The following is a 7307-nucleotide window of genomic DNA, read 5'->3' as shown; positions in this document are numbered from 1 at the left end:
ATGAATGTTTCTGTTCAATTATTATTTTAAACATTCATGTATAAAATAATAATTGAACAGAAACATTCATGTATAAAATAATAATTTAACAGAAACATTCATGTATAAAATAATAATTGAACAGAAACATTCATGTATAAAATAATAATTGAACAGAAACATTCATGTATAAAATAATAATTGAACATTATTTATCTGAGGAGCAGCTTTGAGTTTAACTCCATCACTGAACTCTCATCTTGAACAAGCATGAAGGCGACAGTGGAAAGAAAAACTCCCTCATGAGGAAGAAACCTTTAGCAGAACCAGGATCAGGACAAGAGGACCATCTGCTTCCACCGGCTGGGTTTGGTAGGAATAGATACACAATGGCAGGTCAAGAATCACATGTTAAGATAGAAATAGTATCAAATGAAAACTATTCAATTTTAACAATTCATTTAAGGAAATGAGGTCAGTTTGTCCTCCAGTAGTCTAAGTCTATAGCAGCATAACAAGCCGACCCTAACTATAGGATTTATCAAGAAGGAAAGTCTTAATCCCAGTCTTAAACTGGACAATGTGTCAGTCTCATGGACAGAAACTGGAAGTTGGTTCCACAAGAGAGGAGCCTGAGAACTGAAAGATCTTCCTCCCATTCTGCTGCTGGAAACTCTAGGAACCACAAGTAAACCTGCAGCCTGAGAGAGAAGTGCTCTGTTAGTAAAATATGGAACAATAAGATCTGTAATATAAGATGGAGCTAGGTTGTTGAGAGCTTTGTAGGTTAGAAGAAAGATTTTGAATTCTATTCTGGATTTGACAGGGAGCCAATGGAGAGAAGCTAAAACTGGAGAGAGATGATCTCTCCCACTAACTCCAGTTAAGACTCTGGCAGCAGCATTTTGGATCAACTGAAGACGTTTTAAAGAAGTATTTGGACACCCAGATAATAAACCATTGCAATAGTCCAGTCTAGACGTGACAAATGCATGGACCAGTTTTTCTGCATCATCTTTAGATCAGATGTTTCTAATGTTAGTGATATTACGCAGGTGGAAGAAGGAGGTTCTAGTAACGTTTTTAATGTGGGGGATAAAAGACATGTCCTGATCAAAAATAACACCAAGATTTTTAACATTAGAGCTGGAGGACAGATTAATGCATCTAAGGAGGGAGAAAGACTGAAACATTCATTCCTAAGGTGCTCAGGTCCAAAAACCAAAACCTCAGTCTTGTCTGTTCAACAGGAGAAAATTAAGGGTCATCCAGGTTTTTATGTCTTCAAGACATGCTTGTAGTCTAAGTAGCTGATTGGATTCATTGGGTTTAATGGACAAATATTCATTCAACCTTTATTTCTGCAGGTTAATTCCATTGAGCCTCAGGGACTCATTTACAAAAGAGACCTGATTTCTTTAACAAAGTGATGACAACAGTGGACAATCATAAATGAGGCATACAAATTTAATCTATAAATATTTTAATACAATGAGAAACGAAAGGACAGTCAAAAGGAAAAAGTAGCTAACAAAACAGCTCCTCCTCCTTGTGACTCCGACATGTTTACGTTCATTTCCGTGGTTCTCTCGTGTCGTGTCGTCACTTTTCAAAGCTGCATGTTTCTCAGTTTTTATCTTTGTGAAGTTCTCCCACTCTTTGGAGGACTTGGGTCGAACAGTTTTCTCTGCATTGGTCATTTGTATAATTTACTTTATTTCCTTTGAAAACAGCCTGTGCTCTGCTTCCTCCTCCCCCCTCGCTCTGTTCAACTCGCGCTGCAGGTTTTTTTTATTTTTTACTTTATTCAGTCAGTCAGCATTGACAATGAACTGCCCGTGAACAAAACGACTCCGCAGCGCCGTGAAAGACACATAATCGCGTGACACAACAAATCGATAATGAAATTCGTTGCCAACGCTTTTAATCATCGATTTTTATCGATTCGTTGTTGCAGCCCTATTTAAAAGACAGTCCAGTTTATTTTCTACAATAAATGGATGACTGTCCTCAGCTGGACAACAGAGGACTGAAGACAGTGCTGATGGAGACTGGAGCAGAACATGCAGGACTGAATTCAGCTGAGAAGAGTTTGGGTCAGACATTGAAGTGTGTGTGTGGGGGGGGGGCGGTGTTGGGGGGTTGACGCTGCTGTTCACTACTCTCTAAAATAGTAATTTATTTCTACAAGTTGTTAGTCTCATGGAGCCTCGTCATTTATGCTTTAAATCAATTTAATCAAATGTTTAACAACTTGTTTGACTTTCTGACCATATGAGCAGATAGAGATTTAAAGAGGAGTGGCAAAAGGAAAGGAGGTGGGTTGGCAGTGCTTGTGAATCCTGGACATGTTACTGTGAAGTGTCGTCTCTGCAGTCCAGATATTCAACTGTTAGCACTAAGTTGTCGTCCACATTATTTGCCAAGAGAGTTCACCAGTGTTATTTTGGCAACTGTTTACATTCAACCCAATGCTGTTGCAGAGACTGCGTGTGATGTCATCAGCTCCGAGGTTCCGGGAGGAGTGACCATCGCACTGGGAAGAGTTCTGCCCAGCATTTGGATGGTCCTACAGCCCGGAGGAACTGAGAGGCCAGCCGAGTCTGGGTGGACGAATCGGACGGCATCTGCAACCAGTTTCTTAGGATCCACTGTGGGATGGACCTTTACAAGAGATCCTTCCTGTCTACAGCATCAGCATCTATAACATCTCTTAATGAAATGAGGATAACGAGTTACAACAACAAATAATTTACCTCTGGGATTAATAAAGTATTTTTGAATTTGAATTTGAAGCTACAGACACAACAGCTGCTCTACCAGAGAAAACAAAACGCTGGACTTGTTTTATGCAAATGTCAAGGATTCATACATCGCTAAAGCAAGACCCCCTCTTGGCAAATCAGATCACAATCTTGTGTTTCTCTGCTCAAAATATAAACCCCTTGTTCAGAGGCAACCTGAAATAAAGAGAACTGTAGAAAATGGTCAATGGAAGCTCAAGAAGCCCTGCAGGGTTGTTTTGAGGCTACAGACTGGGGTGCACTGTGCCAGCCACATGGAGAGGACATCAATGACTGAGTGTGTGACCGACTATATAAACTTCTGTGTAAACAACACCATCCCCACCAGAACAGTGAGATGCTTCCCCAATAACAAACCCTGGATCACCACTGACCTGAAGGAACTGCTAAACCAGAAAAAAAGAGTCTTCAGGGAGAGAGACAGGGAATTATTGAGGAATACACAGAAGCAACTAAAAGTCAAGATCAGAAACAGCAAGGAGGTGTACAAGAAGAAGCTGGAGAGCAAGCTCCAACAGAACAATATCAGAGAGGTGTGGTCAGGGATGAAACAGATCACAGGCTTCAAGCAGAAGGAGGATCAGAAGGATGGAAGCCTGGACAGAGCCAGTGAACTGAACACATTCTTCAATAGGTTCAGTTCAGGAACAAGCTCAGCATCCTCCTCTCTTGCCCACAGCCAAACAGACATACCACCCTCCACTGACCCAAGGATGTCCTGTCACACCTCAAACATTGTATCTACCACCTCAGTCATGGACCCTTTTGGCTGCAGGTCCAGAAGGTGTCAGTCCCAGAGTCCTGAAGGTCTGTGCAGAGCAGCTCTGTGGGGTTCTGCAGCACCTCTTCAACCTTAGCCTGACCCTGGAGAAGGTTCCAGTGTTGTGGAAAACCTCCTGTCTTGTTCCAGTGCCAAAGAAAACGCACCCATCAGTCCAGTTTTGTTACGATATTTTTGGACTGGTCCTATGGTTTTGATCTGCTCAGAGCCGTGATTATAATGAAATTATGACCCGGTTCTGACTGGGTTAAACTGGGCCAGCAGCTCTCAAGAGAGTCTCCCTGGGATTTCAATATCAGTCATATAGTTTAATCTGCTTGCCACATCACATAGAAAGGCTTTTTGAAGCACAGTCTCATATATTTCCTAACACGTCAGTCCACATAAGATCCACTGAGATCACACTTAAGTCACGCCCCCTCATACATGACAGTTTGAGCTCCCCTTCTGTGAAGGAGGAGCCTTAGGGCCCTAAAAATGAGTAATGACACGAGACATCGGGCTCTTCCGGGTCTGTGAACGCGTCACAGTCCGGAGAGTCCAGCGTTGTAAAACTGTAACCTTTCTTGCCTTTTTTAATATAATTGGTAAAACTGAATCCACGCTTCCTTGATTTATTTGTTAGCATGAGTTGCCACTTCTGAGGGAGATAAAGCCGGAGGAAAGTGCTGGGGGCTGGTGCGGGTCCAAGGCTAGCTAAGGCCCAACGGCTAGCAGTAGCTAGCTGCAGTGACTGACAACCCACAGTCAGCTCCAAAACGTAACAGCTTGTGAGACTGAAGGGTTGTGTGTCTAATGTAGTATGTCAGGACAGCTTTGCTGTAGCCACACTACTAATTAATTATTCTTAAAGCTAGTTCAAGCACAAAGAATATTAAATGTTTAATTGCAATGGATTCTTTCTTTTTTGAGTTAAATTTCTGCCATGTGACCGAGATAACTGTGATTGGATTGTTTAATAAGTGACATGAGACGCCATTTTATCTTTGACCCATCAGAATAAATGTGGTCATTTATTTAACAGAATCAAAATTTAACATCAAAACATGTACACATTGATTTGCTGATCTGTTTCTGATTAATAAAAACTTGGCACGCTTTACTAACAAGACAACAGAACATTACTGATCGAGGCTGATTCACCTCTGAAGGCATCTAGATTACTGGCAAATAGAAAAGTTAAAGAGGAGAAATAGAAGTGTTTAAAGATTTAAAGAGGTTTACATGGAAGCTATGTGTGAAACCAGAACTTTGCACCCTTCCTCCGACACCCGCTCAGCTTTCCGGTACACTTCAGGACGTGCAGCGACTTCGTTACCTTAGCAGAGGATGCATCCACTCCGGAACAGAAGTCCATTAGTACGATCCCTTTACAGCGTCTCCGGTTAAAGTAGCTGGGAATCTTTAGAATAAATGCATATACTCAGTTCCACCAAATAAGCTTCCTTAGAAGTGGCGCATTTACTGCTCGGGTTGAGTGCACAGCGATGCAAGCCGTGACTCCGCTAAAGGGAGGGACCCCTTGGCACACGGTCCCATCCATCCGCTCCAAGTTCTGAAGACTTAGCCCTAAGACTTAAGACTCCGACTGAGTTCCAGCACTGAATTCCAGGACTGCACTTCAGGACTGAACTGAGTTCCAGGACCGAACTCCAGGACCGAACTCCAGGATCGAACTCCAGGACCGAACTTCCAGCACCGAACTCAATAGTTCCACGAAGTGTTCCTTTTAAAGGGGTATACACTTCCTGTTACATGGTACTTCCTGATTGGTTGAAACAACCAGCAGGGGGGTGGTTCTAGTGATGTCAAGAGGGTCACTAGAAGTCAAGAGACAGCAGGAATGTTTACGAACGGTTAGTACAGACAGAGAAATGTTGTGACGAAGTGGGACAAACGCAGGTGCCAGTTGAAGTTATTTACTGTCTGCTAGTTTTAAAAACAAGACACTTCGGTCTAATAACTCATCTCTGTTTGTCTCTGACTTTCGACCGACATCAATAATCCTCATTCATTCAGAAGACTAAATGCACACTTACTTTGTAAATAGACATTTAACTGTATTATCAAAGTCTAATGAGGTTTAAAAATCATTAATACTGTTTCACAGTTGATTTAAATGAGTGGTTCACTTCAACATTTAGAAATGGTATGAACTAAACACACATTTGATTATCAAGATATTCTAAAATAGTAATGATAATGTAAAAAGAAAGAGTGTTCTTTCAATTGATTAATTCAGGATACCATTAAATAGTCTTTTGATGAGATAATTTGTATTTCTGGATTCAAATCAATGAAATAACAGTTTCTGTCCCATGAAGGTCTTCAGAGACAGGTTGAGGTTGGAGGCCTAGTTCACTACACTAACCAGGTGGTCAGTAGCTCAGGAGCACCACAGGGAACTGTACTCTCACCACTCCTTTTCACTCTGTACACCTCAGATTTCCAGTATAAAACAGACTCCTGTCATCTGCAGAAATATTCAGATGACTCTGCAGTGGTCGGGTGTATCAGAGATGGACAAGAAGCTGAGTACAGGGAACTGGTGGACCGCTTTGTGGCATGGTGTGGAAACAATCATCTCATCTTGAATGTGAACAAAACAAAGGAGATGATTGTAGATTTCAGGAGAATCAGGAACAGGTCCAACCCTATTTCCATCATGGGAGAAGAAGTGGAGGTGGTGAAGTATAACCATCTTGGAGTTCACCTGGACAACAGACTGAACTGGAGCTGCAACAGTGAAGCGTCTACAAGAAGGGACAGAGCAGACTGTACTTCTTGAGGAAGCTGAAGTCCTTCAACGTTTGCAGCAAGATGCTGCATATCTTCTATAAGTCTGTTGTAGAGAGCGCTGTCTCTTCTGCCATCATCTGCTGGGGGAGCAGCACCAGAGCAAGTGACTTAAATAAGATCAAGAAGCTCATAAAGAAGGCTGGCTCAGTTCTGGGGACTCCTCTAGAACCTTTGGAGATGATTGTACAAAGAAGGATTCTTCATCAAATGAAGAACATTATAGACAACCCTCAGCATCCTCTTCATCAGACTGTCATACAACAACAGACTGTCATACAACATCAGACTGTCATACAACATCAGACTGTCATACAACAACAGAGTGTCATACAACAACAGACTGTCATACAACAACAGACTGTCATACAACATCAGACTGTCATACAACATCTGACTGTCATACAACAACAGACTGTCATACAACAACAGACTGTCATACAACAACAGAGTGTCATACAACAACAGACTGTCATACAACAACAGAGTATCTTCAGTCAGAGGCTTCTTCAGATCCGTTGTAGGACAGACGCTACAAGAGATCCTTCCTGCCCACAGCCATCAGCATCTAGAAGAACTCTAATGAAACCAGGATGATGAGCTACAACAATATTTAATTTACCTCTGGGATTAATAATTTTTTTATTGAATTAGGGCCGAGCAGCGAAGCGCTGCGAAGGCCTATTGTAATCGCTAGGGATGGGGACGATCCGATCCAGTATTGGTATCGGCCTCCGATACCAGCGTAATTTACGTATCGGATTTTCCGATCCATGATTCATGTTGGCTTCAAACTATGGAATGGATTTCCTGAATGGAGGCGTGTCTCATGAACCCAGAGTAATAAGACCCGCCCCACATTCAGGAAATCCAGTTCATAGTTTGCAGCCAACTACAACATGAGGACTGAGTTAGCAACATGTGGCTAACAGCTAACAAACTTTTCA

General features: G+C 42.0%; 1 protein-coding gene across 1 annotated transcript in view; it reads left to right on the top strand.

Annotated features, from left to right (window-relative positions):
• LOC119414350 (serine/threonine-protein kinase RIO1) overlaps nucleotides 1-7307 on the top strand; it is a 59097-nt gene that overhangs the window by 48275 nt on the left and 3515 nt on the right. The gene's annotated exons all lie outside the window — the stretch shown is intronic.

The sequence above is a fragment of the Nematolebias whitei genome, chromosome 9 (assembly GCF_014905685.2).
Source record: "Nematolebias whitei isolate Nwh7 chromosome 9, NemWhi1, whole genome shotgun sequence".
NCBI lineage: Eukaryota > Metazoa > Chordata > Actinopteri > Cyprinodontiformes > Rivulidae > Nematolebias > Nematolebias whitei.
Note: the sequence above shows the minus strand (reverse complement) of the source record. Positions and strands in the feature narration are given on the sequence as shown.